This window comes from Peromyscus leucopus, chromosome 12, assembly GCF_004664715.2.
Source record: "Peromyscus leucopus breed LL Stock chromosome 12, UCI_PerLeu_2.1, whole genome shotgun sequence".
Lineage (NCBI taxonomy): Eukaryota > Metazoa > Chordata > Mammalia > Rodentia > Cricetidae > Peromyscus > Peromyscus leucopus.
Window position 1 is genome coordinate 52866495 of NC_051073.1, and position 24255 is coordinate 52890749.

Here is a 24255-nt window from a genome sequence, read left to right on the forward strand (position 1 = left end):
CAACAGGACTTTAGGAGGTGATCTCTAAAAGGAGAGCAGAACACGAGCAACATTTTGTAGCATACAACTACTACAGATTTTCTCTCTGGCTTAGCTGGGCATCTACGAACTGTGCACATGACACAGCTGCTCAGAACAGAAATGCACCCAAAGTTCGCAGAGGGAAACTTCAGAGGAACAATTATTCCCACTTTCACTTCCCTCCTACCACCCTGAGCCTTCCTCCCTGCCCCAGTCACTCACCTACCTTCTCCCTCCCTCAAGCACGTTTGCTAGGCATGGCAAGGCTGACAGCCAGCCCTATGTGGCAGTGCAAAACTTATACCTGCAGGCTGCTCCTGAGCCTGGAGGCTCTGCCACTGTCCAGAGCACGCTCGGCTGTACACACTAAGAATCTCCATCACTCTGTTTGATCATTTGGCAGGCTTTTTTACATTTTTTTTTTTTTAATTTTAAAATACCCTTTATTTCCTGCCTGCCTCAGAGACACCAAGAATAGAATCCTTGCTCCATCAAATTCTGGAACCTCACCACTCACCAGGACTGTGGTTCCTGATCCAGGGAGTGACGGCTGAGAAGCTGCACACAGTCTCTTGAGAGTGTCCAGGCCTGGCTGTTAAGCTCCCTGCCCTGATTAGTTTGTTGAGTTCACAGTGTTCCAGAGTGCTGAAGCACAGAAATTAGGGAGGGGGGGTGGTGGAAGGAAAATCACTGGAGCCTCTTACGATCTAACTTCCACTAACTGAGAGGAAATGTCTTATAAATAAACAACAGCAAGAGAAACACACACACCAAAAAAAAAAAAAAAAAAAAAAAAAAAAAAAAAAAAAAAAAACCTATCCCGTCCTGCCAGAGGAATGTACATTATTGTCTCCGGACGGAAAACTTTGCACCACACCAGAATGCAGCCATGTCTCCTGAAACTACCTCTCTTAAAACAGAAAGAAAAAGAGAATCAAGGAGGAAAGGTGGGAAAGCTTCTCTCATGTCCTTGAATTCTGTTGGGAAGTTCATGTGAGTTCCCAGTAGACAGGCTACACTAAGCAGTTTCAGCAGTCTGTGTTCCAGGGGTTCGTGCGGAGGCTGCCTATTAACAAAATTTCATTTCTGCCCGGATCATTGCTCTACCATCCGGACATTTTCAGAAGGGAAGTTCAGGGAAGGGGGGAAGGGTACAACTGTGGAGGAGAGGAGAAAAGAGGGCAAAGGGAAACTCCTGATGACCCGGAATACCCTAGCCACAGCCAGGAGCCATGATAAGCAAGCCCCCACCCACTACCGTCCCCTGCTTGTTGAGGACTTGAAGATGCAGTTGTGTTTAATCTACTTACTCTTTCTGCTCGGGAGGCTGAGGTTCCTACATTTCCAGCTCATGCTGGACTGTACCGTAAGCAACAAGTGAAATGAGTTCTGTGAGCTCATTCTAGTCCTTCGACTCCTGTCCACATCACTAAGCGACTGCACAGCTTGGCACAGGCCAGGATGAGTCAGCAGTCTCTGGTCATGAGAGGCCAGGCCTGGAATAGCATTGGGGTGTGTGTGTGGGGCGGGGTGGGGGGTGGGGGTGGGGGGGCAGGTCAGGAGCAAAGTGAAGCAGAAAGGCAGCCTAGATGGCAGGACTCAACTGTGCAATCTGCAGGATACTGTAGGTCACAATGAAAGAGCCTCATCAGCTCGGGGGTAAAGAATACAGAACTGCAGAAAGAACAGCAGCATCATAAGACCAAAACAGACTCCGCAGGCTAAAGCATGCTGGTTACTACGACGTGAGCACCTATTTATTCCATGTGCTGTAAATTCAGGTAAAAACGGGTGGTTATATATTATTATACTGTTTCAGCATTCTGATATGGTTTCCCAATTGCTTTTCCAATTGCTAAGTAGCAAAACAAAACAAGACAAAACAAAAAGCACAGCAGTTGTGTAGAGAAGTAGTATATTCCGTAATGTAATGAAATCATGAGTAAGAGTAACTGATACATTAAGGGTGGACATTTGGGCTGACTGTGTTCTTCTATAAGCTTCACAAATAGCATTAAAGTGAATCATTCTCTACATCAAGTCTGACATTAGAAAAGAGCCGAGAGAAAAGAGACAGAGCAAGTTCAATGGTACACACACAGGGGCCACTGCATTGTGTCTGTATTTCTATACAACAGGTACAGTATATAGGGTTCTGTGAGGAAGTGGCCTTCCCTACCCCCAGGATTCTGAAACATCACTCCTGTACTGTACATTATGAAATAGCTAGAGGTAAGCCAAAATGAAAGGAGGGGGAAAATTCAAGTTCAAAAAATAAATCTGTGATAGAGAGACAAACTTCCCTGCAAGTCAACTGATAAAAAACTACGTAAAACAGACTGATACTAAGATACCATATCTAGGTAAACCTACTGAGCTAGACACTGAGAACTGTAAGCATCGGAGGGGGAAGGCTATCTCAAGTTTGGTGCTTTGGAACTGTATGGCATGGGAAAAAGAATAAGTCAATGGAGTGGAGAAACACTAGAGGACAACTTTATGGAAGTTTGAAGGGGAGCCATGAAGAATTAGAACACATTTCGAGCTTTTATCCCTCAGATGTACAAGTGTGTGTGTGTGTGTGTGTGTGTGTGTGTGTGTGTGTGTGTGTGTGTGCTGAGTTGGTGTTTATCCATTTTCGTCAGAGCTGTATGTGTTTGATGGTGAACACATCATAGACTACTACTATTACTACTGTTCTTAGATCATTATATCACCCCTATGAGTGCCCACTAAAAGAAAGTCTGGTATTGTTGTCTCACGGGATTGAGTAGAACCAGCAGAGAAACTATAGTCAAATTAGTTGAGTGTACTACTTAGCATGCTGCTTTGAAGAGCTTGTTTTTGTATGGGATGTTAAACGTTACATGTGAACACAGAGAATGCTGATGATCTATAAGTGAAAACCTTGATTTGGGGGATCTATGTTGTCAAAACCTGACAGTGTCCAGTAACTAGAAGCCTAAAAAAAGAAGAGGAATTTTTAGAAGCTACTCCAAAAGCAACAGTATAAAAGTGCTATTGGCCTTGACCACATGATGAGTGTTTTTTACCAAAGGGGAAAACTTAGTCCAGTTGATCGTCCCAACCTAATTGATTAATTGTGGGTCTGACCATCTGGCTGATGAATGCTGACACCCAGCAGTGATTACTGTGTAACACAAGTCCGGATGTGCTCTCCATGATTCCTCCCACAATAATGGCAACAGTGAACTTCAGGTTAGTTTATTCAGGCCTCTTGGCTCAATCTCTTCATGGAACAGTGCTTGTGGCAGGGAATATTTTACTAGATCTGGTCAAGCATATCTTCTCTTGTTTCAGTGGCCCCTCCTTTCCATCTCCACTCCTAGCCTCTCCTGAGCCCTCTTGGACATAATCGTTTTTCATGCAAAGCATTCATTCCCTCTGTAGTTCTCATCATGCTGCCGATTCCCTCCTCTCTGGGTGCTCTATTCTGAAAAAGATCAGACTGCTCTAAAAGGCTTGTACTATTGTTTCACAGGGGAGCTTACAGAGACATTTTCATTGTTTCTTCTGTACTGGTTTACTATAAATTACTCTGTTTACAAAACAGAAAATTATTTCATCTAAGTCACAAAGCCAAGTAAAAGTTCTACAATGGTTCAATCCTGCATTAGGTATAAGAAATACAAGGATTAAGAGAAGATAATTTTTACATCTTACAGTTATTTCTCATTTTCAGAAGTGTGCCATGGACAGGAACCATCCTTCCCCAGAAACTAAAGCAAGGATTCAGGGTAGCATTTCACAGTTAGAGAAAGTCAGCCAGCTTAAGAAAATAACAGGGATCAGTAATCATGCTCCCTACGAATCCATCTACATCTAGAGATAGCATGTATGCAGAATCCCCCAAGCAAATCAGATCCGAGCACATGCAAACTTTAGTTATTAGAAACAAGTTTGTTTCTTTCCATTCTATTTGGTGGAGAGGCATGAAAATGGCTTACAAAAGCTTGTCTGAGAAGTCACAACAGACCATCATCCTCTTTTTCTTTTCTTTTCCCATTCCAATGTCCATCTTTGAAATCATCCTGCCTCTTGGTTTCCACAGATGCTGACTTCCTCTTCTGTTTCAGGCTGCATTAGTGTTAATTTTCAGTAGAGAATGGTAGCAGCATGCTGAAATACAGAGTTCTGTATGGGGAGTTGGGAAATGTTTTTGGCATGATTGTCAGTAAACAACTCTGTGTCTTGGGCAAGTCAAGTCCCTTAACTCCCTATATCTCAGTCTCTTCATTGAAAAATGATAGGGTAGGCCTGCATGAACTCTGCTGCCTCTGCCAACACTAAGACTCGATGGTTCTATAGCTCATTTCCCTTTTTCTCCCCTCTGGCATCAAATGCTCAACAACTCTGTATAGAATAATTTTTCTACTCTCAGTTACTGAAGGAAAAATATCTCCTTTATTTACCGCTGAATATTTTCTATTTGTATCTCCTCTCTTTTTAATGTTAGATATTTTTGAGTCATAAACACGAACATATTCTGATAGATGCTTTAAATTTGAAGGCATTTAAGGAGAATAGCTTTCCCATGTAGAACATTTAGTGGAGCTCTGCATGGAGGAAGCCAGCCATCCAAAAGTGGAGCAAAGGGGCCAATTCACAAATGAGAGGAAGCCTTTCATAATAAGAGTCTCCAGGCTCTTCAATTTAGATAAAGCTCAAATGCTATCAACTTCCAACTACTTTTCCAATCAGTCCCAGACACTATCTCAGACACTTAGGACTACAAATCTGAGGACCAGTGCTGGCAGTGATGCAGTTCTTATTTCACCTCCACCATCCATTGCCAAGTAGGATTTAGGATGGCATAGTAATAAGAGCCAAGAGGACAATCTGTCATTTATTTTCCTCCAAACTTTTTGAAATTTCCCATTTGGGCTCTGTTTCCCAGCTTTAATTTGGTAACTGCCATTTTTCAGCATTTCTTTTAACAGGTTACTAATAATTTCTGATACAGGATCTCATATTTCATTTTCTGCTGCTAGAACTGCTGTTAATATTTCATCTGCCTTCAACTCAGCCCTGAATAAAGGCTGCTGAGTTTTAGATACTCTGTTAACACTTAGGTTCTGGGAATTTCATCACCAGTGCTCCCTTAGTTTGTCCATGTTTGGTTAAGTAAAAGTAATGGGTTGTCTGTCTAGGAAATATCTCAAGATGTGCTAAACATGTTACTGATTCTTAAGGCATCTCCACCCCCAAGCTCTGATTGACAGTAGATGCCCCATTTGTTTTCCAAGGTAACCCGTGATTGGCTTAAATTTTGAAAGCAGAGTGGTTGTTAAGAGCTGGGGCTCACAGGAAGATCTAGGTTCAATTTTCTTTTGTCTGAAATTTGCTAGATGTATCACCTGGGAGCCAGTGCTTCTTTCCATTTGTAAGAGAGAGTTCGAATAGCTAGCTGTATTACTATGAGGAGCCAATAAATTAAAGTGTTGAAGATTACTGAATTCTCAATAAATGATGGGTATCACTATTAATAATTTACAAATTCACATCATGTAATTACTGGGTTTTGACACCTTTTCTAAGGTCAACAAATTATATCTGAATCTGGATTTTTTGTGGCTTGCTTTATCTACAGCTTACAATAATAAATTCTCAGTGAACTGAAGTAAAGTCCTTTCAAGTGTAGCTCAGTAAAGTCTTATGTACAGATAGTATGCAGCATTACTTTTTGCTGCCTTTCTATGTAACACAAAATTTCCAAAACATTTTCTTTATTCAATATCGAGCCCTGATCTTAACTGGCTTTGTACGGACATATTGACTTCCTCCAACCCCTAGCATTACAGATTATTTTAATGTTATTTCAGTGTGTATGAAGCAGGGTCTATCAGAAGAGAAAAGCCACACTGCAGTAAAGAACTATTAGCATAAAAGTAGCTGAAATAATGGGAGAGTACGTTGTAAAAAAATAACAATAACTCTAAAAAAAGAACAACAAATATAAGGAATAGCTGCTACTTGTACAATTGAGATTGCATGCTCAAGAAAAGCTGTTCTTATCTATAGACAAGGATCCAGACCTTGTTGTGCACACATACAAAAATTCCTTTTTGATTTTAGATCTAAACCTTGTTCAATAAGGCATAGACATTGCCCACTGAGTGGCAGAGAAGTGCCGGGGAGCTTTCTCAACAGGTACTGTTGGGTCCCTGTACTCTGGGATGGCTGTGTGGCTGTGTGGTGCACGATAGCAGTGGGGAGAGAACAGGCAGTGGGGCTGCTATCTGCACTCAGCTAGAGCCCGGGGTATCAGGGTGTGCCACACAGAAGTAGTTAGAGATCTGTGCAAAGGAAAGAAGGTGAGTTCTGGGGAAGTCGTGCACAATGCAGGAGGTAGATGGAAACAGGAGGGCAATCCTCTTTCTTCTGCAGTATGTCTACTGGACTCTGAGCTGACAAAGACCTTCAGACCAGTGGGCAAAGGAAATACTTAACTTGATCATAGCCATAAACCTGAGAAATGATACAGGAAAGTACTTAAGAGAGTCGTGTATGTATTGGTGTAGAGAAGGTAAGGAAGGATAAACTTAGACTTGAAAGATAATACACTAATATGGTTGAAATGAGAAATGTCTCCCACAGGCTCATGTATTTGAACATTCGGTCCCCTGCTGGTGACTGTTTGGCAAGGCTGCAGAACCTTGAGGAGGTTCAGACTTGCTGGAGGAAGTACATCACTGGGGGTTGGGGAATTGAGAGTTTAGAGCCTTGCCCAACTTCCAGTTAACAGTTTCCTTACTGGGGTTAAGATGGGATCTCTAAGCACAAATAAACTCTTTCTGTCTTAAGTGCCTTTGGTAATGGCATTTTATCACAGAAACAGAAAACCAGTTGGTAAAAGACAAGGTATTATTATTTGCTCACACATTTCATGAAATAATTCACTTTGGAGATTACAATCTAGTGCTCTCTATGTATTGCACTTTTATTTATGTTCATTAATAAACTGACTCAGTCTGCATTGCTGGATAAGTACTGTCAGAGTGAAGGATAATAAGAGGTCACTAAATAAAAACCTATACAGCACTAAGTTTTAAAAAAAATCACAGTACTGATATTTGTACAATTACCCTTCTCTTCAAGCGCTGTCCATATGTATTTAAATGTTTATAATTTACTCAAGGAAAAGGGCATACAGAAATATTAAAATATTGATCTATCTCTGTGACTCCAGGTCAGTGACCCCCACCCCGCACACATCAGAATCTCAATGATATGGATTATTAGGAATCATTACAAATAATGCAGTTTGAGAAAGGCAAAAAGTAGCCTTGATTCTCATGTTTTTCATTCTCTCTCCTAACTACTAGTCAGTATGTTCTAGGTTGTTCCTATAACTACTCTCCTACATTGTTATACTTTCAATATTAAACAACAAAGCACCAGTGAGTAACCAGTTGGCTTCATTACTAAAGACATGTAATGATTACTGTTAGAAGGAGCTTTACATATAGGTAGGGATGTATACTCAAACACAACTCCCCTTCTTTTGCTTGATTTCTTAATTTAGGAAATTTTTATTTTGTAAGTAGAAGTTGAGTTTAGAAACAGAAACCTCTTACATGAGAGAGTTGTTTGGTTGTTGCAGAGATCTGAGCACAGATTCTAACTGGATCAGTAGAGTGCTAAAGGAAGTGTACTCAGGGAGGCTCAGAGCAAAAAGCATATACCTCACCCCCAAAGCCATCTTCACCTAGGCCTGAACCCAAGTTGTACTCATGTCACTGCAAGGGAACAGATCTTGTTTCAAGTCATGCTTTCTGAAAACCAACAGTAGTAAGGCAAGGCTTTCTGGATCCTCCCAAATCCTCTCTCACAATCATACTGCAGGCATGTTGAAGATTTTCTTTTATCTGTGTTACATGTAAATACTGAGAGAAAACAGAATGACCCTACATCAAAGCCCTCCGTCCACTCCCCATTCACATAGCTCTCACGTTCAGTACTTGAGCTGAGAGGAGATGATGCAAACAGAGCATCAGAGATGCCTGGGAAACGGGCTGGCAAGTCCATTTTATTTTAGTTTGCCCTTCTGTTCAGCTGGCTTTTCTGCTATGACCCACTATACTTACCCTGTCGGCTGCTCTTACTAGCAACATGCCTTTTTAATCAGCCTTCCTGGGGTCTGCATTTGATTACAGCATTTGTGTTCTATTTTGATTCTTTTGTACTGTGCCCTGTGGTGTTAGCTTGAAAGGTGTTATTTATAAAATGAAATTCTATTGTATTGCCACTTGGATTCAAAGAGGACATATAATATTAATGTAGAATGTATTTAATAATATCTTGAAACTATTAAATCAATTTCTTCATGAGAACACAGAGGGGAAGGAGGAAAGTGGGTTAGTAACCAGGTAATAAGACTTAAGTATCACCTGAGCCTTTCTTCACGAGCTCCTGAAAGCTGGCATGAGAAACAGTTTCTTAATGGCAGGGTTCTAAGGAGAGGACTACCTTCCTGAGCCAGACCAGGGCAGCACACACCTGTTTAAACATTCAACTGTGCAGGCCAAACATTTTCCTAGGCTTCAGATGCAAATGATTTTTACTAAGAAAATCATGGGACGAGACATGAATATAACTCACTTATGACCCAGAAAGGCTTAGATAAAGAAAGAAATGCAATCGGCCACTGCTAGAGAGCCTTTTTCGTTATTTATAAAGATTTCTTCTCCCTTCTGATACTTTTCAAAGCAGAAAATTCTAGTGCTACCAAGAAAACAAGTTTCTAGGTTGTCATAATTAGAATGATTTTCTCACCTACCAAAATTGCTGGTTTCTTTATACCTGCTGGGCTTATAGTACGAGGTTCATGGATTGGTTTGATAGAAAAGTACTCATCTTTTCTTCACTTCCACTTCTAATGCAAACCAAGTCTGAACTATTCTCTCACTGCATCACAGCTAGTGCAGCATGTCTGTGGTTGCAGACATTCCATTTGTCCACTATCCCTTTTTTGTTTTCCTATTGACACCACTGAAATCAACAGCCTGCTGCTATTTAGATAGGGAATAAGAGATGGCCATCTGGGGAAGATGGTTTGTGCTCTGTAGAAGTCATAAGTAACATGTGAAGTGGAAACTGTAATATGCAAAGGAAAGCTGGTTGTGCAGCCGGGGCGGCTGTTTTCACCTGCTCTCACTCACGGGTTTATATAATTCCAAGAAATTCAGAATCCAGCTTTCCAATAACCAGAAAGGGAATAATTACATTTCTTTTTTAATTTTCTAATTGCACTGAGCTGCTTTGTAGATGGATGATCTAATGATTCTAGAATATTCTAAATTCCTTCAAATGAAAGTGATATAGAAATGTATATATAGTAAAGTGATAGTTCAGAGAACATGTTTGTTTGCTAAATCTAGAAATTAGGGATACTGACAAAGAAATGACCTTCTCTCCTTTTTGGAATAAACAATATATAAAAATGAGATGCCAAAACCAAGGAGCTAAGCTGTATTATGGCTATCTTGACTGTATCATATTATCAGCTATTTCATGAAAAAAATCATAGTGTTCAATCTCTGTATCCACTCAGCTTCTACCTCATTAGTTTGTGTTATATAAGTTGTCCATTAATTAATACATGTTAAAAATACTGAAAAATAGCATAAAATATTGGAACTGAAAGTACAGATAATGTTGCCTTATTTTGTGGACAATAAAATAAGTAACTGTCCTAATTTAGTGTCTGTTGCAGTGATAAAATACCAAAAGCAAGAGCAACTTGGGGAGGAAAGGGTTTATTTCATCTTATAGTCTATCATGGAGAGAATTCAAGGCGGGAACTAAAGCAGAGGCTATGGAGGAATGCAGCTGAGTGCCTTGCTCTATATGGCTTGTTCAACCTGCTTTCCTTTACAACCAAGGAGCCCCTGTCCTGAGTGTCACCACCCATAGTGGAGCGGACCCTTCCACATCAATTAAGAATCAAGAAAATGCCCTTCAGAACTGCCTACATGGCAATCTAATGGAGGCATTTTTCTCAACTGTGGTTCCTTCTTCCCAAACAACTGCAGCTTATATCAAGTTGACGAAAAATCTAAACAGCACAGTAACTTATAAAAGGGTCAATATTAATAATGTAAGTCTTTAGCAGAGTTGTTTTAAGGTTCTGCTAATGAAAATAAATTGCTCAACCAATTAAAATGAAATAGGAGCTCCTTTGTCAAAATAAGAAGCACTGATTAGGGGCTGGAGAGAGTACTCAAGCAGTTAAGAGTGTATACTGCCCTTGAAGAAGACCTGAGCACAGTTTCCAGCACCCACAATGGGTGGCCACAGCTGCCTCCAACCACAGCTTCATGGAATGCTGTGTCTTCTTCTGGACATTGCTGGCATCTACACCCACAGCTGCATGTACTCACATAGACACACATATCTATACATGTGATAAAATATAATAAACCTCAAAAAATGAAGCACTATTTAACTCAAATAATCTGATGTATTCTAATGTAACTAAGGAGGTTGGATCTAAAATAACAAATCTCATTAAATGACTACATAGGCATGCTGGCAATGCTAAGTTACTGAAGCTGCACATCTTAACACTCTGCATACTTGGCCAGTCATTGGTGCATTTTACAGGCAAAATTAAGATCTAACAGACAACAAATAGGGATGAAATTGGTATGATGGCAGAGTATAGAACGTTACCTATCATCTTGTCCCCAAACTAGAGCTCTAATAATGCTATTGGAACCACAATATACTGAACAGAATCTAGTTAAGAAGTAGAAGCATGCTACTACTAAGAGGACACAAAGCAAGGGCAGTTACACTTACGTGGCAATAGGAGTCATTTTACTGTAGCTGGGCCATTACCTCCTCCAAACTAGCTTAATCTAACGCTGACAGGACTGCACAGACCGTGAGTCCTCCTGTGGAAAACTGAGCAAGTTTAGGCAGTGCAGCTCTTTGCCTGGGTTCCTGGCTTGCCTGGAAACTTCTTTGGGGTCGCTGCTGCCTGGCCCCATTGAGAGCCCTTCTCAGCTGTGGACCCCCGTTCTGTGGGGCAGCTAGGAACAAAGGAGAGGGAGAAGTGATTCCTTCTAAGTAGTTCTCTGAAGGATCTGGAAGATGTGCAGAACTGAGGCTTTTCTCTGTGACAGGGAGAAGGAAGTGAAGCAGGCTTTCCTCCTAGAATTTCAGAGAACACTGTAGCTCATTTCCATTTCGCATCATAGGTGGCCATGAGTGACCAGCAAAGTGAAGTCCCCTCATATCAAGCAGTGATTAAGAACAGGTAAGTTATTCTCAGTCACTCCTAGTCTCTAGACACCAGGGGTGGGCAGTTGCTCCTTCAGACACACAAGACTACATAGCAAGCTTGTAAGGAAAAGGAAGAATCTAGAAAGCACGATACCATCAAAGAGAACAAATCAACCAACGGAAAGAAATGGAGATCTGTGAATTGACTTGGGAAAATTCAAAGCAGTTGCCTTACAGATGCTAGGTGATTTGCAAAAGAATACAGACCAATGACTAAGACAATTGAACAAAACAGGAAAAGGAAACATGATCAACATAAGGAGGGAGAGAACAGCAACAACACAGAGACAAGCAAGAACTACTGGAGCTGAAGAATGCAAAACTGATCAAAAATATTCACTAGAGTTCTTTGTCTCAAAGCAGACTTGGTCAAATAAAGAATCAGTGAACTTGAAAACAGATACTTCAAAATTATGCACTTAAGGAAACAAAAAGAAAAATAAAATAGAAAAAAATGAACTAGTTTAACTCACAGGAAGTGAACCAGAAACACATTATGGAAGTGGTAGAGGCAGGAAAGAGAGAGATGGGAGGGAGTGATTTACAGACTCAAAAGGGAAAACAAATCTAGAGAGGGAAATAAATATTCCTAAAGGCCAAGGAAATCCAACTAGATCTTAAGAGTATGAGGCATTATATAATCAAATTGTTAAAAGAATAAAGAGAATTTTGTAAAGTGGCAAGAGAAAAACAACTGTTGTGTTCAAGACAGATGTTCAGAAGTTTGCTCATACCACTTGGCAGGCCAGAAGAGAGTAGAGTGATACATTTAAAGCACTGTTGAGGAAGTTCCCAGGAATCCATAAGGATGACTCTACCTTAGACTTCTAGCAATAATGGAGAGGGTTCCTGAAGTGGCTTACCCCAGTAATTAGATTGGTGAATACCCTAATTGTCATCATAGAGCCTTTCTCCAGTAACTGATAGAAGCAGATGCAGAGATCCAAAGCCAAATACCAGGCTGAGCTCCAGGAGTCCAGTTGAAAAGAGAGAAGAGGGATTCTATGAGCAAAGGGCATCAAGATCATGATGGGAAACCTACAGAGGGAAACCTACAGAGACAACTGAACCAAGCTAGTGGGAGCTCATGAATTTCAGACCAACACCTGCGGAGCCTCCATGAGACTGGACTAGGAAGGACCTCTGTATAAACGAGACAGTTGTGTAGCTTGATCTGCTTAAGAGCCCCCTGGCAGTAGGATCAGGATCCATCCCTGGTGCATGAGCAGGCTTTTTGAAGCCCACTGCCTATGGTGGGACACCTTGCACAGCCTTGAGGCTGGGGGTGGGGAGCTTAGACCTGCCTCTACTAAATGTACCAGACTCTACTGACTCCCCATGGGAAGGCTTACCTTCTATTAGGAGAGAATGGAGGGTGGGTTGGGGGGAGAGGCAGGAGGGGTGGGAGGAGGGGAGAGAGGGATCTGTGATCGGTATGCAAAATGAATAAAAAATTTCTTAATAAAAAATAAAATAAAATAAAAACAAAAATAAAGCATAGTAGAAATAAACTATTAACTGAAAACACTGTAGCCAGAAAAACTGTCCTGAAATATCAGGGAGGTAATAAGGTAAAGACTTCTCCAGACAAACATAGGTTGAGAGAGTTCATCACAAGTAGATACACTTAAAAAAAGAGTAACCCTAAGGAGAGCTGAAGTGGAAGGATGCTGATCTGCAGCACTGAGAACATAGAAAAGGGAGGACTCACTGATAAGTTGCCAACTACTGTAGATCACTAACACTGTGATGAAAGTATACCAATCACATTCAACTGCAGGATGTTGAAGATAGGAACACACACACAACTATCATAACCTGATACTGTATACACAGGGAAGTGGAAAGAGCAGAGAAGAAAGGCACAAGGATGCTGGATGCTTTCAACTGTTACCAGTTTAAAGAGCTTAAAGGAAGCACTGTAAGTTATTTAATGAAAGCTTCATGGCAAAAACATAAAAATCTATGTAGTTATACAACAAAAAGAGAAAGGAGAGCACGACTATCATCTCCACCTCTAAGGCTGAGGCAGGGGAGATCACAAGTCAGAGGTCAACTTGGGCAACTTAGTGAAGACACTGTCAATTTAAAATTTCAAAAGTAAAAACCCAAAGGTTTGGAGATAGAGTTGACATCTAGAGAAGCAGAGAGGGAAGGCAGAAAAGGAGGAGGCAGGAAGGAGTCAGGGAGAGGGGGAAACCGGAGAGGGGAGAGGGAGGCACCAACACAAAAAGAACAACAAAACATCATACCACAGTGGAAAACAGGAAGTAAGGAGTTACAATAATTCTTTACCTAATATTTGAAATAAACAAATGATATGCCCCAATCAAAAAGACATAGAGCATTTGAATGGATTAAAAAAAAAAAAGAGCATTAACAGTAAAACCAAGATCCAGACAGGTATCACCTAAGAGAAACTCACTTTCCTTGAAGGACACATAGATTGAAACGGCAGGGCTGGAAGAGTGTATTCCATGAAAATCATAACCACATTAGACTAATTAAGTCAAACTGTCATTAGCAGTGAAGAAGGTCATTACCTGATAAGAGGATCAATTCATTATGAAAATTAACAATCTGCTGGACCAGAAGCATCATGATTGGAATCCTCATGACAAGAACTGCAACTAGGTAAGTGTAAATTTCTACTATTGCACACTATAAGTCTCCAAGGAATGACGTGTCATTTTTGCAAAGCTCTTTTTAGCATTGGAAATTCTGGGAGACTGCAGAGAACAGAACTCAAGAGAAGGGGAGCAAGTGGCAGCAACAGCCTTCAGATGGCACTTGACCATTATTTGTGTACTGCAAAAACCCAATACCAGAAACACAAGTTGGCTTTCAACTAGCAAGATCTAATTACTAACTTGGTACTTGAGCTGCTATTGCTTGTTGCGTCTTGCTAAGGCATCCTTGGTTCCTGTACTTTCTAAAAGCATCCTGTATGGAACAACCATATTAGCATAAGTTTCAATCTTAGTATTCCAGGAAATCCTCATTTTCGGTTTTCTTTTCTAGTATCTCCATGTTTTGTTCAATCATGCCTGAACTTTACACTGGAATCATATTCACCCATTTATTATGATTTAGTAAGTACTGACCATGACTGAGTTGGAAGGGGAGAAATGAGCCTCAGCTCTCATCTCTCAAGCAGAAAGCATGGGGATGCAGTGGCTACTAACTATGTAGAGCCTAGCTGTTCCTCCTGCTTTACAGCCTCTGCTCTTCCCTAGCAGAATCCAATCAGCATTCATTTATCAATCTAATTGCTTTAGTTATCTTGTAATGCACCTTATGCCTACCTTCTGCATAAATTATATTTTAGTTTTTATAGCTCACATTAATTTTCCTTTTATTTTTTGTCATTACAGTCAGATTAGAGAATGTTGCCTACCAAATAGCTATTCTCCCCAGTCTTCCTAGCAACAAGATTCTTTCCCTGTTGCTTAGATTGTGTGATTGTGAATCACCTAAATGCCACAGACTCCTTAGCATGCTAATTAGCTTCCAAAATCTCTCACCTGAGGTTTGAAAATCTGAGTGGAGAAACTGTTATAGCATTTGCGTTTGGAGTAGAGACTACATAAGTTGGGACCGAGGCTATTTTCAGGCATTCCAAATATTACCAGTCACAGGGAACTGTTGAGGAGAGAAATAAGTAGCTTTGGGTCATTTTAGGTTAGTGACTTTAAACATAAGGTGTGATTTAATCAGAAGCCAGAATAATCATGGCAGGAGGTGGAGAAAAAGACTCAGAGTTGCCTAAAGTTAGGGAGGACTTTGGTGGCGGTATTTACCGTCAGCCAAAATTGCAGGATTCTGTCAAAGGTTCCACAAACAGAAGGCTGCATTATGTAATGCATCTTGTATTCCATTGTGAACTAGTCCACACACAAAAAAAAGTTTCATTATTTTGCCCCCTAGATAATTTTACCACTTCCAGGCTACAACTTATTGTCCAGAAGGGAAACTCTCTATGTCAAATAAAAGTTAAAACTGAAAGAAAAATGGCTACCCCCCTTTTTAGGAACAAGTAAAATGAAATTGAACTTTTCATTGATTGTGAGAACATTTAAGTTAGGTGGATGAGAAGTAATCTTGTTTGAAGGACTGCCAAATAATTCAGCAATAGTTAGCAATAATGGCTCAATTCTTTCTACCATTTCTAATACTGATACTAGGTGTGATACTTCAGGGCCATCTTGCAATAGAATGCTTCATAGGCAGAAGTGTAAGGTAACATATAGATTGTAGCAATAGGGTATTTGTTTCCAGAAGAAAAAAAAAAGATGTCAGCTACCATGCTACTCTACAGTATGCATAGTTCCACACTCAAAGTGAACTGTGATGTTACTTGCCCTGATTTTACATTTCCCTTGAAGTTGGTCCCAAATCACTGCAAAAACTTGCAAGCAATAGATGACACACAGGATTTTCACTTTGGGACTATTTTACTTAGAATGATGCCTTTTAGGCTGGGTGATCATGTTCCCCAATTGACCCAGCGTAGTTCCAGTTTCCCTTCTGATTGCTCAGATGCAAACTTTCAATAGTGTCCACTTTCCCTTTCAGAAGCACACCAGTTTGGATGGCAAATTATGGGGCTGCCTGAGTATAAGTCTAGCAAGAGTTATTTACACCACAGTGACAATATTTCTGTAGAGAAAATGTAAATTGCTAATAGTGGTCAATGTCCACGAAGAGGAAGATATAAACCAAATCTATTGCTTTACTCTCAATGCTTTAACCAGAAGGATCTTTCTATCTATCTACTGCTTAAGATGAGAAAAAAAAACTGATTAATTAATTATAGTGTGTGAACTATCTTGGGTTTTTCATTTTAGTAAATTTAGTTGAATTTATAAAAAGGTATATTTGTCCTTAAAATTTGCTAATGAAAAAAACACAGATTTGCAGTGAGACATTTTGAGTCTTGGATTTGAATCCTAATTCCACTATTTATTTCGTTGGCAAATTCAGATTAGTTCTGTGAACATCATTATTGCTAACTCGTTCTAAAATGGCTGTAAGGACATTTAAAAAAACCAATAGAGAAAACTGTTTAAAGCTCAAAGTTATTAAGAGCTATTATTATCTCAGTTTATAAACACAGTGCTTCTTCAATTTCCAGGATACTTCTATGAAGAACAGCAAGACTGACCCACACATGTAAGCATGTGGGAGCAGGCTCTTTCACCTTCTTGAGCTATAGATGGGTCACACCTGGGGATGGATGTTGGCACCTAGAAGGATCTAGAGAGAAAAACTGGTCAATCTTGTGCAAGGAGGTTAGAGAATGAAAGGCTGGTATTTAAAGGAAAAAGCCTTTGCCAAAAAATTAATACAGTCAATACTGGTCAATTATACATAGGTTTTCTTTTGTAAGTATTTAAGATTCATTTCTTCAGAACTTTTACTAATTATAGGAGTTTTTTTGGTAAATATCTTTCATCTGAATACTTTAGCAGATTTTTTAAAAAGACTGTCCTGTTGTAAATGACATTTTGTCTATTTAAATATTTGTCTACTCCAACAATTTAGGGTTATGAGGCCTACTTTCAGACACCAAGATTTTCAGGAACAAACACAATTTTATCAGTGAACTGTATCTTTAACAGGTGATTCTCTATTTTAAGCATAGTCTATTTGCTAGGGTATTAAAACAGGCAGTAATTGCTAAAAAAACTGGGGGTGGAGGCAGCGAGGGGAGAATGCCAATGAGACTTGGATTGTTTGTTTGTTTGTTTTGTTTTTTGAGACAGGGTTTCTTTGTGTAACCCTGGCTGTCCCTGAACTCAGAGATCCACCTGCCTCTTCCTCAAGAGTGCCAGGATTAAAGGCATGCACCACCACACCCAAACTCTTGGATATCTATCTCTGGACTGAAAAGGAGCAAGAGAAATCTTCCTCCATCCCCTGCAGAAAAAAAATCCTCTTTCACACATTCTATCTATTAGGAGTTCATTTGTGTTTAACAAGCCCCTCTTTAAAATGCAAATTTTCCTTGTGAACCTGTAAGCCTCATTCACACCTTATTGCTAATTACTTTGGTGTTCTAGAATATGATCAACACTTAACTGATATTGGCAATCTTGGAATGAACAAATAGTTTAGGGTGGGAAACTGGAAATTCGGGTTGAATAGAGCTAGAGGTGGTAGTGTAATCATTCATGTTTGGGAAATTAGAATGTACAGATATTTTAAAGTTTTGTCTAGAAGAGGGACAGTAGCTAGAGTGCCACAGAATAGGAATTGTCCTCATTGCCAATGTCTTTCTGAGACAGAACAAGTCTGATAGCCTACAAAAGTCAAGTTCTTAAATATTTCACCATAATAACTTAATTGAGCTTACTCTTTTTCTAATTAATTTTTAGTACTACAATTTGGTGACTCTGGCTTCTAAGATTCACCTAATTCAAGCTCCCAAGTTTCACCATTAGCTCAACCAACAAATCCCATAAAAAAGTAAATGTGCCTGGGCTTGTTGCATGAGTTAGCTGTTTGAAACCTGGGACTTATGCAGGGACGCTTGGCTCAGTATGGGAGGAGGGGACTGGACCTGCCTGGACTGAGTCTATCAGGTTGATCCCAGTCCTCGGGGGAGACCTTGATCTGGAGGAGGTGGGAATGTGGGGTGGGCTGGGGGAAAGGGGAGGGGGGCAGGAAGGGAGAGAACAAGGGAATCTGTGGCTATTATGTAGAACTGAATAGTATTGTAAAATAAAAATAAAAAATAAAAAATAAAGTAAATGTGGTTGAATCGGTTTACATTGTATCATAGTTGTTCCTGTTAGAGATCCTAAGATATAGTGCTAGAATATACTGGAAAGTCTTTGAGACAACCCAAATGGGTGGCATTTTTCTATGTGTCTTAGCATCATGTAACCTAGTATCAAAAGGCTAATAATCCAATCATACAATGTATGTATGGATAGAAACTTCACATTGTATCCTACATGTACATGTACATGCACAAATCATGCATGTACATGGAGGATATATATTATGTATCCATTGAAAATCAAACAAACTTGGAAAGCCTGCAAAATTTGAATTGCACTTTAATTGACTTAAACTACACATGTTGACAAGGTAGACATTCAAGGAAAAAATATTTTATGCCATTTTGTTAACAGTATTAATCACCTTTCCTTTCATATGAAAAAAATATACTAAACTCTTCACTGTTAAGAAAAGGGTCTTCTTTGCTGCCAAATGGACAATGTGTTAAGTCTGGGTTTCTATTGCTGCAATGAAACACCATGACCAAAAAGCAAGTTGGGGAGGAAACAGTTTATTCTGGTTATACTTCCATATCATTGTTCACCATAGAAGGAACTCAGGACAGGAACTCAAACAGGGCTGGAACCTGGAGGGAGACACTGATGCAGAGAGGCCATGGAGGGGTGCTGCTTACTGGCTTGAACCCCATGGCTTACTCAGGTTTTTTTTTTTTTTTAATAGAATCCATGACTACTAGCCCAGGGCACCCCCCACAATGGGCTGGGCTATTCCCCATCAATCACTAACTAAGAAAATGCCTTACAGGCTTACCTACAGCCTGATCTTATGGATACAACTCATTCTTATGGCGGCATTATCTTTTTTTTTTTCATTAAGAAACTGTTTTTTATTCATTTTACATACCAATCAAAGATCCCCCTCTTCTCTCCTCTCGCCCCTCCAGCCTCCCTCCTCCAACCCACCTTCCATTCCCTCCTACTAGAAAGTAAGGCCTCCCAAGGGGAGGTACATTTAGGAGAAGCAGGTCCAAGCCCTTCCCCCTGTCTCAAGGCTGTGCGAGGTGTCCCATCATAGATAGTGGGCTCAAAAAACCTGCTCATGCACCAGGGATGAATTCTGATCCTACTGCCAGGGGGCCCCTTAAGCAGATCAAACTATACAAGTGTCTCCCTATGTAGAGGGCCTAGTCCAGTCCCATGCAGGCTCCATAGCTGTTGGTCTAAATTTCATGAGTTCCCACTTGTTTGGTTTGGTTGTCTCTGTGGATTTCCCTATTATGATCTTGATGCCCTTGCTCATAAAATCCCTCTTCTCTCTCTTGGACTGGCGGCATTTTCTTAAATGAGCTTCCCTCCTCTCAGATGACTTTAACTTGTGTCAAGGTGACACAAATCTATCCAGCACAGACACATTTGTCATCTAGTACGTGAGGGCATTGGGCTGAAACCTGCACTTTCCTCTGAAGCTGCATGAGTTCCCTAGCTGCTCCTGTGTTACTTCAATGTTCTACTGGCGTCTTATTCTAAAGAACTGCCTTCCTTCAAAGTACATGCTAATTTGAAAATAAAGACATCCTCTGATGAAGACCTAGTTCTTGTAGGTGAGGGCTGGCAACTGATTTAGGATACAGGGAGACAGCAAATGCTATGTCACACGTTCTTCAATCAATGGATCCCTTTGTGATCTATTCACCTGTATAAATTTTGACAAACAGTGAGGCAGTAGTGGGGAGAGGATTATATGTGGCTAATCTTTAGTTACGAATAAAGTGCTAGATATTTATTATGAAGCACATGTCTGTATACTTTCAGCTCACACATTAGGTCAGTGAATCATCATTTTAGGGTATGTTGCTTGGAGATTTGGTATGTGAGTCTCACTTGGTCTATGAGGGCAACATTCAGCTACTAAACTGACATGGCTGAAATACAGTTCTTTCAAATATAAAGTTATTTTAGAATAAATGAGAACTTCAAAGTGTTTAATATTTTTAACTTTGCACACTGTGCTGACCTCTCCATTGCTATTCCTTCCTTTTCTATATACGTTACCACTATTCCTTTCTACTTCTCCTGCTTGACAATTGTGACACATGATTGGTTCTCTATAAATATTTGTGGAGTGTGCAACTGACCATCTAAACAAATATTATGACATGAACAATGGAAAAAATCCTTTAATTGTTCAAACTAACGTATCCACTTTTAATTATGAAAATCAATAAATCCATGCTAGCAACAAAATGACTAAAACTTTCTGAGACTGCTTAGAAAAGATGAAACCTAGGACACTGTAAATGAGAAATTCTGCAATTAGAAAACAAAACCCCAAGCCAATAAAGCTCAAAAATCCCAAAGTCTATATAGAAAGCAGCTCATACACATTCATAAAATATTAAATGGAAAGCATGAAATTAGAAGGTTGATAGCACTGATTTATCAATGGCAGAAAGTTGTACTGTTCTTGTCCAGTTCTGGAGAGAAGTACAAATTTAACAATGCCACCAAGAGCAGACCTAAGAGGGATGCTTGGGATTTAACAGTTACAGTAAGTAAAGAAGCTAGGTATTTAATGTAAGTTCGGTATGTGGCAACTACCTTCTAAGACTATGGCCAATAATCCCCATTTTTTTGCATCTACTCTCTTGTACAGTTCTGCCTACCTTTTATCAGTGTTGTTCTGTGTTACCAACAGAGTATGGCACAGGGATAATGCTTTGCTCATGATTCCAAGTCACACTTCCATTTTATTACTTATCTCCCTCTTTCTGGAGAAAGCCAGAACCTCCCATGATGATACTCAAGCAGCTCTACTGACTTTCTAACTAAGTGAGTGAGAAATCCTACAAGACTCATCCAGCTCAAGACACCATGACTTGACATTTTTCAGCCCTTAGTGACATTGAGTACAACCATGACAGACCCTAAACTACTTCATCAAGCCACTCTTGACCTCTCAATGATATGAGATTGCTGACAGACAATACTTGCTTATTCTCAAAACTGTGAGCTTTTGGTGCAATCTATGTAGCAGAAGATAACATATAAAGTGTGTATCTAGTAGGGTGGTACAATGGTATTAGCATGTTGGGTATTTGAATTTGATTAATCATATTTTGGTAACTGTCATATACTCATTATTAGTCATGCTAAGCCTATTTTCATTCACTTACATACTTAAAGTATTTTAATTGTGGTGTGTGTGTGTGTGTGTGTGTGTGTGTGTGTGTGTGTGTGTATTGGTGACTACGGAGGTCAGAAGAGGAAGTCTAATCTCATAGAGCCAGAGTTAAAGCCAGTTATAAGCAGCCTGATAGGGTTTGGGGAACAAAACTCAGGTCTTTTGGAAGAGGTAAGTGCTCTAAACTAACGAGGGCTTGCTTCCCTAGTCACTCATATCATGATTTTCTAATGAAGTATCAGACACTAGGAAATTAGAAACAAGAGCTAGAAGCTCTACAATAATGTTAACCAATCAGGTAATCAAGCCTACTTTATGTTTTGTTTCCACCCAACTGAAATAACAGCCATGTTGATTTTCATCTTCATCTTTCCTTTGTTCTCTTTTTCATGCAGTTTTGTAACCTATATATAAACTTGTGTGCCTACATATATGTACTGTATAATGATATTGTGCTCAGATGTGCAAAATGGTCATTTAATTCATACAATGCTGTTATAGTAATATAGAGTATGCTGAGATTCAATTTTTATTTAAAATATATTTTAATGATTCATCTATATTTGCTACTTGTCAAATAGTTCATTTTGTTTACTTTTGATGTTTTCAATACAATAAAATAAAAGAAAGGGACTAATCAACCCTTGTATCACAGAATTATGCAGATGTGGAAAGGCAGAAAAAGTGTATTTAGGATAATTTAAGTGAGTTAACGACCCCTGGAAATGAAAGAATACACAGAAAACCAATTCTGAAATTAAATTTTTTTTGTCTCCTAAATATAATGTATATTCAGTACCATATAATATGGCATGTACAGTTGTTATTGTAACAGTTTTTTGCACAACAGAAGCATACATATATGATGAGTCTTCAGAAGGTTTTTGAAATGAATATTACAAAGCACAGAACCAATGAAATTACAATAAGAGCTGCCTATATACAAATAGCATGTTACTGTTTGGAAAAATTAACTGTGAGTTGACTGAATATCAAATATCATCTATTCTTTTTTATATAAAACATAGGGTCATACTATGTAGCCCTGGCTGGACTGGAACTTGGTATGTATACCAGGTTGGCCTTGAACTCATAGAAATCAGCCTGTCTCTGCTTCTAGTGTGCTGGGACTAAAACTGTGTACCACCACACATGGAAAATTATATATGTATACACACACACACACACACACACACACACATTACAAAAATATTAACTGTTTTCTCACACAGTTGACAAAGAATTACTGTATATGTTTACCCCAAAAGTGTATGATTATACTCTAAAACATAACTGGCAAGTTTAGTTAATTACACAGTCAAGTGAGGAGATTTCAACCTTACTTCATGCCCTTCTCTCAGTCATTCCAGGATTATTTGCTTTGTCTTGATGACACAACCTGGAGACTGGCCTCATTTGCTGACATGAGAGACGATCACCGTTTCAGTCAGTTGTTTCCTGGTATCTTTCTGGCTGCCATCAGTTTACAATAGATAGTGTTGTTAAAGGTCAGTTATTTAATTTTACTATTTTCCCCAGGTCATATCGACTCATTCTTAAGCTGAATAGACTTCTAATACATGTAGACTTCCATTATAGAGAAACCAAATGAGCTGAGGAAGCACTTACCATAGCTTTACTAGGCAACTGCATTGGACACAAGACTAAAGAGCATTATAGCCAGCCTGCTATCCAGGGAGCAACATGTAAAGGCAACAGGTAAAGCCATGGAACACGTGGTGACATATAGATTAACAGAATGGGGCTGAATTTAAGGGTAAGAGCTAGACAATGATAGGCCTGAGCTAATGGCCAAGCAGTTTAATTAATATGAGCTTCTGAGTGATTATTTTATAAGCAGTTGTGGGGTCCGTGGGGCTGGGCAGGACTGGAGAAAACTCCAGCTACACTACACTAGAAAGACAAAGTATTTGGAGAGCGGTGAATTAGAAAGAAAGTGGTGTCTCTGCCAACCCTCCTCCCAGATGCCCTCTCAAAGCAGGAACACGAGGACACAAGGAGTTTGGGAAAGCTTCATGTAGCCTCATTTGGCAAGAAAGAAAGGCATGTCCTTTCCCCTTGTCACAGACTTTGTATTTGGTGAACAGGGCATTTCTTCCCATGAAAACTCTTCTTCCATTAGAACACATGTTCTAGTCAAGGCCTAGTGCAACCAGCAAAGGCAACTGGGGCAGATCCCAGGTTAAAGGTTTGTTTTGGAGGGTGAATTGTTAGAATGTGGTGAAAGCAAGATACACTGCAAAATAAGACAGAAAATTTTTTTTCATCCACCGTATTGTATAACAGAGAGCTAGTTGACTTTTCTACTGAAAATGTAAAGAAAACAAAAGTTTCATTCATCCCCCTGTAATGCTGCCAATCTAATTTGCTATTAAATTTCCATTCAAAAGGTCTATTTTGTTTAGTTACAAGGGATTTGATCCTCTTAAACTTTCCCAGGCAGTTTGTATGGAAAGGCAGTTGCTAAGGGTATTCCTAAGGGAACTTGCAAAGCATTGAAAGATAAATAACTTCAGTACAATATGCAGATTAGGTAGATGGAAAGGTTTATGAAATACCTTCATAAAGAAAAGACAAGACTCAGAATTCTGGATAAGAGTTGCTAAAGAATGGCTGTTTCTAGGGCTCGGGAGATGGATCAGTCAGCAAAATGCCTGCAGCACAAGTATGGGGATCGGAGTTCAGATCCCCAGCACCCACATAGAAGTTAGTGGTGCATACTTAGAATCTCAGAACTGGGTAGACAGAGACAGGAGGATCCCTACGATGTGCCCACCAACCAGTCTAGTGAAATTGTGAACTCCAGATTCAGTGATAGACTCTATCTCAAAAAATAAAGTGGAGTGATTGAAGGCCCCAAGCCCAGATTGGAGATGTCAGGAATCCACGGGGAGGCGGAGATTCTGGAAAGACTGCCCATTAATTTTCTTAGGCTGTGTGAAAGGAGTAGTGAGATGTTAGGAACATGATAGTCTA

General features: G+C 39.7%; 1 protein-coding gene across 11 annotated transcripts in view; it reads right to left on the reverse strand.

Annotated features, from left to right (window-relative positions):
- Zbtb20 (zinc finger and BTB domain containing 20) overlaps positions 1-24255 on the reverse strand; it is a 747261-nt gene that overhangs the window by 264058 nt on the left and 458948 nt on the right. The window contains exon 1 of one of the 11 annotated variants that reach the window (XM_028872120.2): positions 1332-1545. The exons of 9 other annotated variants lie outside the window; for them this stretch is intronic. The gene's annotated coding sequence lies outside the window, so the exon portion shown is untranslated. Of the gene's footprint in view, positions 1-538; positions 785-1331; positions 1546-24255 lie in introns of those variants that run through there. One more of the 11 variants, XM_028872119.2, reaches the window with a different exon arrangement.